This window comes from Cynara cardunculus (assembly GCF_001531365.2).
Source record: "Cynara cardunculus var. scolymus isolate 2C chromosome LG 8, CcrdV1, whole genome shotgun sequence".
In the NCBI taxonomy this organism is placed as follows: Eukaryota; Viridiplantae; Streptophyta; class Magnoliopsida; order Asterales; family Asteraceae; genus Cynara; species Cynara cardunculus.
In genome coordinates this window covers 17,584,106-17,592,389 of record NC_037535.1, presented here as the reverse complement: position 1 = coordinate 17,592,389, position 8,284 = coordinate 17,584,106, and the positions used below count along the sequence as shown (strand labels likewise).

Genomic DNA, 8,284 nt, shown 5'->3' with positions numbered 1-8,284 from the left:
TAAGTCTGCAGACTTCCATACTTGGCCCAAATTGCTTTAATAAAACTTTCATGATATTTAGGACAATTTTGGTCCTAGTTAGTATTACAAATATGAATTTACAAACTTGATTTGGATATTTTTACCCTGTAATTGCATCAAAGGGATTTCTCACTAGACATCAAGGTCTAACCCTCATTTTGTGTTTTAAAAAATGTGCACTACAGGTCGGCTCAATCAAAGGATAAGGGAAAGGGGAAATTGTGAGATGTCATATATGCTTACATGGGATGTGGAGGAGATCATGCTTATCTGTCATTTTTGAATACTTGTTATATATACAAGTTTTGTATACCGATTTTGTGGAAAAATTTGGTAGCTACTTTTATAATGTAGATTTTGTATATTTGGGACCGAATATGTAAATTTTTATTTTTTGATATATGAAATACTTGGTTATATGCAAATGTGATTCTAGGGCGTTACAAGTTTGGTATCAGAGCTTGAGTTTAAGGGATTTAGGTAGTCAACATGATGTCTAGACTTAAATTGTAATATTTGGATATTAAGGGTACTTGACATATGTAGAACAATTGGAATAAATATGATGGGTTAAGAGAACGATATGCAAGGTAAACTCAAATTATAACTGGCCAATGTGATTAGGAATTTACAGGTACATATTTGTACTTGGATACCATATTATATTTGGGAAAGTGATTATGTGAATATTTAATATTGAAAATTTTCAGATGGCCAGTCATTCACGAAGGTCTAAAGAGATCGTCCATATTATCCTGGATGAAAGGGAAAGTTCGCCATAAAATATTCCTACAAATCTACCAGTGGAGTGGGCAGAGGTAGAGGAGAGGTGGGGGTAGAGGCCGTAGAAGGGATCGTGGGAAAACCGGGACATATCTCCCGAGATTGTCGGACGCCTCAACGCTGCTACCAGTGTAATTCTCCTGATCATTTAAAATCAGACTGTCATCAGTTAAAGGCGCCAAGGATGACTCTAGGTGGAAATACTCCGAGCACACATGGGGGAGTTGATATTCAAAGAGGAGGTTTGGGAGGGACGAGGGGTCGATCTTTTCACATGACCAAGAATGAAACATGTACCTTTCTTATCAACTCCATATATGCCAAGGTGTTATTTGATTCTCGTACTAATTATTCATTTGTATTACCTTTATTTGTGGGGTGTTTATACGTGAATTATGTGCCTCTTAACTATGTTTTAGTAGTCGGTACTGCAATAATAGTCAAGTATCTGTTAGCCGTGTTTTTAAAAATTGTCAAATTGAAATTGAGGGGTGTGGGCAGCCAATCCGTCTGTTCCCAATACCGATGAGAGAGTTTGATGTTGTGGTGGGCATGGATTGGTTAGCAGAGAATCAAATCAGTATTGTGTGCAATAAAAAGATGATCAGTATTGACTTACCGGGGAAAAGGCCGATTGTGATTTATGGTGATCGACGGGATCATCATAACAATCTGATATCTGACATGAAAGCCAGAAAATATATTCAGAAAGGGTGTCAAGGTTTTCTAGCATATGAGGTTGATTCAAAGAAAGAAAAGGGTAAACAAGAGTCTATTCCTATTTTCTGTGAATATCCCAAGGTATTTCCAGAAAAACTGGCTAGTTTACCACCTAATCGATCCGTGGAATTTAGAATTGATTTGGCACCTAGGCAGCAGTGGCTAGAGCTCCATATCATTTGGCACCTTCAGAGTTAAAAGAATTGATGGTACAATTGAAAAAATTGCTTGACAAGGGCTTCATCAAACCGAGTACTTCTCCTTGTGGTGCTCCGGTGTTATTTGATAAAAAGAAGGATGGGTCAATGAGGATGTGTATTGATATCGGGCACTAAATAAGTTGACAATAAAGAATAAATATCCATTACCAAGAATTGATGATTTGTTTGATCAATTAGCTGGATCAAGTTATTTCTCCAAAATTGATTTACGGTCAGAGTATCATCAGCTAAAAGTCAGAGATGAAGACATTGCCAAAACAACATTCCGAACCAGATACGGACATCATGAGTTTTTGGTCATGCCGTTCGGTCTAACAAATGCTCCAGCAACATTTATGGATTTAATGAACCGGGTATGTAATGAATATCTTGATAAATTTGTTATTGTATTTATCGATGATATTCTTATATGCTCAAAATTTGAAGCATAGCATGCCGAGCATCTTTGATTAATTCTTGAACTCTTGAAGAAAGAGAAATTGTATGTCAAGTCGTCCAAGTGTGAGTTCTGGTCGAGGGAAGTTCAGTTTTTGGGTCATGTTTCTACAAAAATCGAACCTATTGAAAAATTGGAAGTACCGAGAACCCCTACCGAGATTCGTAGTTTCTTGGGTCTGGCGGGGCATTATCGGAAATTCATTGAAGACTTCTCAAGTATTGTTGCACCGTTAACCAAGTTAACAAGGAAAAGTGATAAGTATGAATGGGAAGAAGACCAAAGTAAAACTTTCCAACTATTGAAAGACCGTCTATGAAGTACTTCGATATTGTTGTTACTAGATGGGTCTGAAGATTTTGTGGTGTACAGTGATGCTTCAAAACTGGGTTTGGGATGTGTATTGATGCAGAGAGGGAAAATTGTTGTTTACGCTTCCAGACAGTTAAAAGATCACGAGAAATAGTATCTAACACATGACATGGAGCTTGCGGCCGTAGTTTTGCATTAAAAAATTGGAGGCAATATTTGTTGGTAACTAAAAGGCAGATTTTCACTAATCATAAAAGCTTTCAACATTTGTTTAATTAGAAGGAATTGAATATGCGGCAAAGACGATGGATTGAATTGGTAAACGATTATGACTGTAAAATTCTTTATCACCCTGGGAAGGCCAATGTGGTAGCTGATGCGCTTAGCAGGAAGGAAAAGAGTGCTACAATTAAGGCCGTTGTATTGAGAACAATCCTAACTCCCGACATTCATAATGAAATTTTAAGATGTCAAAGTGAAGCAGTCAAAGAAGAAAATTTCAAGGCTGAAAGAGTTGGTGAAATAATTTCAACCCTGACGAAGAATGATAAAGGAATTCGATGTTTTCAAAGAAAAATTTGGATACCTCGTTTCGGGAATAACCGGGAGCTGATCTTAGATGAGAGTCACAAATCGCAATACTCGATTCATCTAGGTACTAATAAAATGTATAAAGATTTAAAATCATTTTATTGGTGGCCAAGATTGAAGAAGGATATTGCAAGATATGTAGAATGGTGTTTGACGTGTCTACAAGTAAAGATTGAGACTCAAAGACCATATGGGATTTTACAGTCTCTGGAAATTCTCTTGTGTGGAAGTGGGATCATATCACAATGGATTTCGTCATGAAGTTACTGCGAACTCCAAAAGGGTATGATGCCATATGGGCTATAGTAGATCGTTTAACTAAATCTGCACACTTTCTACCAATTAAGAAGAATTATCCTTTAGAAAGGTTGACAAAGATTTATATTCAGGAAACTATGACTCGTCATGGTGTTCCATTATCAATCATCTCAGATAGGGATAATAGATTTACCTCAAAGTTTTGAGAGAGTTTCCAAAGAGCTATGGGATCTCAGGTCAGATTAAGTACGGTGTTTCATCCTCAAACAGATAGGCAGAGTGAAAGAATGATTCAGACCCTTGAAGATATGCTAAGAGCTTGTATTATTGACTACGGGGGATCTTGGGAAAATCATCTGCCTCTGATTTTATTTTCTTATAACAATAGCTACCATTCAAGCATCGAGGCGGCACCGTTTGAGGTTTTGTATGGCCGAAAGTGCAAAACACCGTTATGTTGGAATGAAGTGGGGGAAAGGTAGTTGGCTGGTCGAGAGATCATTCAAATAACTTCTGAAAAGATAGATCAGATACCATAACGAATTAAACCAGCTCAGGACCGACAGAAAAGTTACGATGACAAATGCCGCAAAGCGATTGAATTTCTAGTAGAAGATTTTGTAATGTTAAAGGTTTCTCCTTGGAAAGGTATTGTTTGATTTGGAAAAATAGGTAAGCTCAGTCTGAGTCTGAGGTATGTTGGGCCGTTCAGAATTTGTAAACGGGTTTGGTTCAGTAGCATATCAATTAGAGTTGCCAAAGGAACTCAGTGCAATTCATAACACTTTCCATGTCTCTAACCTGCGAAAGTGTTTGGCTGATCCGAATTCGGCAGTACCGCTACCTGAGGTACAAGTTGATAGTAAGTTGAATTTTGTGGAAACCCCTGAGGCTGTCACTGAACGAAAAACGAGGGTTTTAAAGAATAAAAAGATCAGTCTTATAAAAGTTTAGTGGCGTTTTCATAAGGTCCAGAAGCTACCTGAGCTGGAATCAAAAATGAGATTTTGAGGGGTGGATAATGTGATAATAGAGATGACGTATAGTGATGATTGAGGAAATGAATGCCCTTGATCATAATGGTACATGGACATTGGTAGATTTGCCTACGGACAAAAAGGAAACCCAATGTACATGGGTTTTCACTATTAAGTATCAGCCAGATGGCTCTATGGCTCGCCCTAAAGCTCGTCTTGTTGCTAAGGGATATGCTCAACAATATGGGTCGATTACTCCGACTTTTTCTCCGGTTGCCAAATGCACTTCTTCTCAACCGATCGTCTCCTTGGCAGCCAACTTTTATTGGTCGTTACATCAGCTTGATATTAAGAATGCTTTTCTTCATGGTTCTATTCAAGAAGAAATGTATATGGAGCAACCATGTGGATTTGTTGCTCGTGCGGGGGGGGGGGGAGTGTGCGAAAGTACATCTCTAGAAATCCTTGTATGGATTGAAGCAGAGCCCTCGAGCATGGTTTGGAAAATTTAGCAACGTTATTCTGGCATATGGAATGAAAAAGTGCAAGTTTGATGAAAGTGGCACGATCCTACTTCTAGTATGTGTTGATGATATTGTGATTATGGGGAGTGATAATCGAGCCATATCAAGACTAAAGACATTCCTTTAATCTCACTTCTAGACAAAGGATTTGGGGCCACTGAAATGTTTCCTTGGAGTAGAGATATAGAGGAAATATGTTCTCGATCTTCTAAAAGAAATAAGAAAATTAGGGGCTAAACTGTGTAGCACCCCAATAACTCCCAATTTAGCCCAAGAAAGGATGATGGAGAACCATTTCATGACCCTGAGAAGTATAGACGGCTCGTTGGAAAACTAAATTACCTTACGGTAACATGCCCCAACATTGCATTTGTAGTCGGTGTCGTCAGTCCATTCATGTTTGCTCCAACAATTAACCATTAGGTACGAGGATTGGTTTATAGACGCCATGGCCATGCTAAGGTAGAATGCTTCACTGGCCTAATTGAAGCTTTTTCAAATGCAGACTATGGTGGATGCAAGGATGGCAGCAGATCCACCTTGTATGTTTGTTGGGGGAAATTTGGTTTAATGGAAGAGTAAGAAACAAAATATGGAATCTCAGTCCACAACTGAATCAGAATATAGAGCTATGTACTCGATCTGTGAGATAGTATGAATACATCAACTACTTAAGGAAATTGGCTATGCGCTTGTACTTCGTGCAAAGCTTTGGTGTGATGATGAGGATACCCTTCATATTGCTTCAAATCTTGTTTTTACGAATGAACTAAACAGAGTGGGACCAGTTTCAACGACATATCGATTGCGTCATTCCACGAATCCGTTTTGCTCATTGGTGTGAGAACATAAACAGCGATGAACAATGCCAAGGGATGAGAAGAAGGGAGATAGATTTCAAAATTCACCACTCCAATCAGTTTGAACGTTTTTGACCTTTGTAGTAAGTCTTTCGACCATGGTAAGAAAACCTTCGAAGGTGTTGTAGACATCTGATTTTTGAGCCGATGGATAGATCCACATATAACGAGAATGATGATCAACAAATAGCATAAAGTAACGATGACCTTCAAAAGATAGAACAGGTTCAGGACCCAGACATCACAATAAACCAAATCTAAAATTTTATTACTTCGAAAGGAAGAAAACAAGTAATGAATGTTTTGATGATTTGCCCATTTGACAGGACGTGCAAAAAGGTAATGTCTTATTTATAGCAGGAATAGAAAATCTAGAAAGCATAAAATGAAAAAGACGTTGATGTGGATGACTGAGCCGCCTATGCCAAATGATGGAGTCGTGGAGGGTGCATGATCAACAACAAATGTGATTTTATTTATAGACTTGAGCTGGGGTAGACGAACAGAGTAAAGACCATCCTCACTGAGGCCGTAAGCAGGGTAGTGCGTGTAGACTTTTCCTTCACGACAAAAAAAGTTGAGTGAAATTCAAAGAAAACATTGTTATCTAAACAAAATTTCTAGACAGAAAGAAGATTTTTGGTGATTTCTCGAACGTGAAGAATATTAGATAAACAAAAGGGTTTGTGTGGTGAGTAAATGGTTGAGGAGCCAATGTGAAGTATAAGGAGTCCCTTACCATTACCAACATGAAGAGCGTTACTACCATGATAAGCTTCAAAGTTATCCATACTTGCTAAATTAGGCGTAACATGACTGTTTGCTCGTGTGTGTCAAGAAACCATGAAGTTGATTTAGCAGATGGGGAGGCATAGTATTGGCAAAGTTAGCAGTCTGCCTAGGATAAATGGTGGATGGATCACGATCAGGACACTATGATGGGAGGTGCCCAATATCACAGCGATTACAAGTTCCCTATACTATGTTTTGATTTGCCCAACTAAATTGGCAACCATCGCCACGTCCACGGATGCTACCACGAGAATTTCACGGCGACGATAACCAAGGGTAGATGCAATGGAACTGATTTGAGCAACAAGTTGTTGATGATGATAGACAGAAGGTTGTGACAAACTACAATTGCCGGTTGTAGCTGCAAAAACCTGAGAAACAAATGGAGTAGAGGCACGAGTTCCCAAGCATGTAGTCATGGTCACTGATAAGGGCATGAAGTTCATTGAAGGCAATTGGGAATTGACGTGCGGTGATGTAGATTTAAGACCATTGTATTCTTCACGGAGACCAGAAACTACAAGCATAACAAGATCTTTATCTTCGACAGGTTCACCAATGGCAGCTAGAGCATCTGCATACTCCTGTGCATGATTGAGATAAGCCTCTACAGTTTCATCGCCTTCCATCTGAATCTTGAGAAGTTGAGTTTTCAGTGTATATTCCCTGGATGATGTGCGAGGGGCATAGGTTCGTTCTAGGGCAAGCCATAGATCACAGGAAGTTTCACCATGGACATGTCGGAAAGAGGCTTCGGAGATAGTGGAGATAACCAACATGCGAACATGAGCATCATTAGAAATCCAAATCGGGTAATTAGGGTTATCTTGTGGATTGGTGGTAGCCTTTGGATCGGAGGTGGTAAATGGTAGATGTTTGGATGGACACGGTATTGATCCATCTATACATCCGAATAGGTTATTTGTGACAAGAAAGGGTTGAATCATTGTTTTCCAATGACCATAGTTTGTAGGAGTTAGGGTAAAGCCAAACTTGTGTGAATTGTGAGATTGTTTCTCCGCTGTTGTGAAAGAGGCTATTAGAGCCATGATATAGTAATGTACCATAAAAGAAAAGAAGACTGAAAATTAGGGTTCCAGCGGCGGCGGCAGATTCCAACGATGGCGGCAGTGGATGGTCAGATTAACAGAGGCGGCAGCGGCAGCAGATGATCAGCCTTGTAGTGGTGTGACCAAGAGGGCTGGTAGGGTTTTGATAACTTGGCTCCAATACCAAGATAAACCACAAGGGTTTTGTGTATTGATTTGATATGTAACCTAATTACAATCGGTCTCTATATATAGAGATACTAATTACATATGAGTGCCCTCTACATTATACTAATTGCACTTAAGTACATCGAGTCTAATATGCAATAGGAAATGTTCTGTCAGAAGATTAGTTAGGAGACATTTTCATAAAAACCATGAATGGGATCCGTATTGATTATACTTGTAATAAGCTGGGCAAGATCAATAGCTTAAGGGGAGTGTTATGAATCAACAAGAAAAGGAAACAAAATCATTTAGATTAGGAAATTATAGAGATTTGATTTCCTCAAACCATGTATAAATAGATGTATTTTATAAGTAAACTGAATCAAGTGAAACACAATTGATATTGATTTCAAAGGGAATGAGGTGGTAACAGAAAGTAGCAACAGTACGTCGACCAGGAGAAACAACTAACATTCTAATGTCCCTACATAGCGAAGATGGCCTCCACATTCTAGGTTATTGGTAGTACAACAAATGGATTTAAATGGAACAACAATGATTAGCATCTGTTC

At 38.7% G+C, this 8,284-nt stretch overlaps 1 protein-coding gene across 1 annotated transcript in view; it reads right to left on the bottom strand.

Annotated features, from left to right (window-relative positions):
* Positions 1–8,284, bottom strand: part of LOC112517207 (dynamin-2A-like) — a 47,848-nt gene that overhangs the window by 13,539 nt on the left and 26,025 nt on the right. The gene's annotated exons all lie outside the window — the stretch shown is intronic.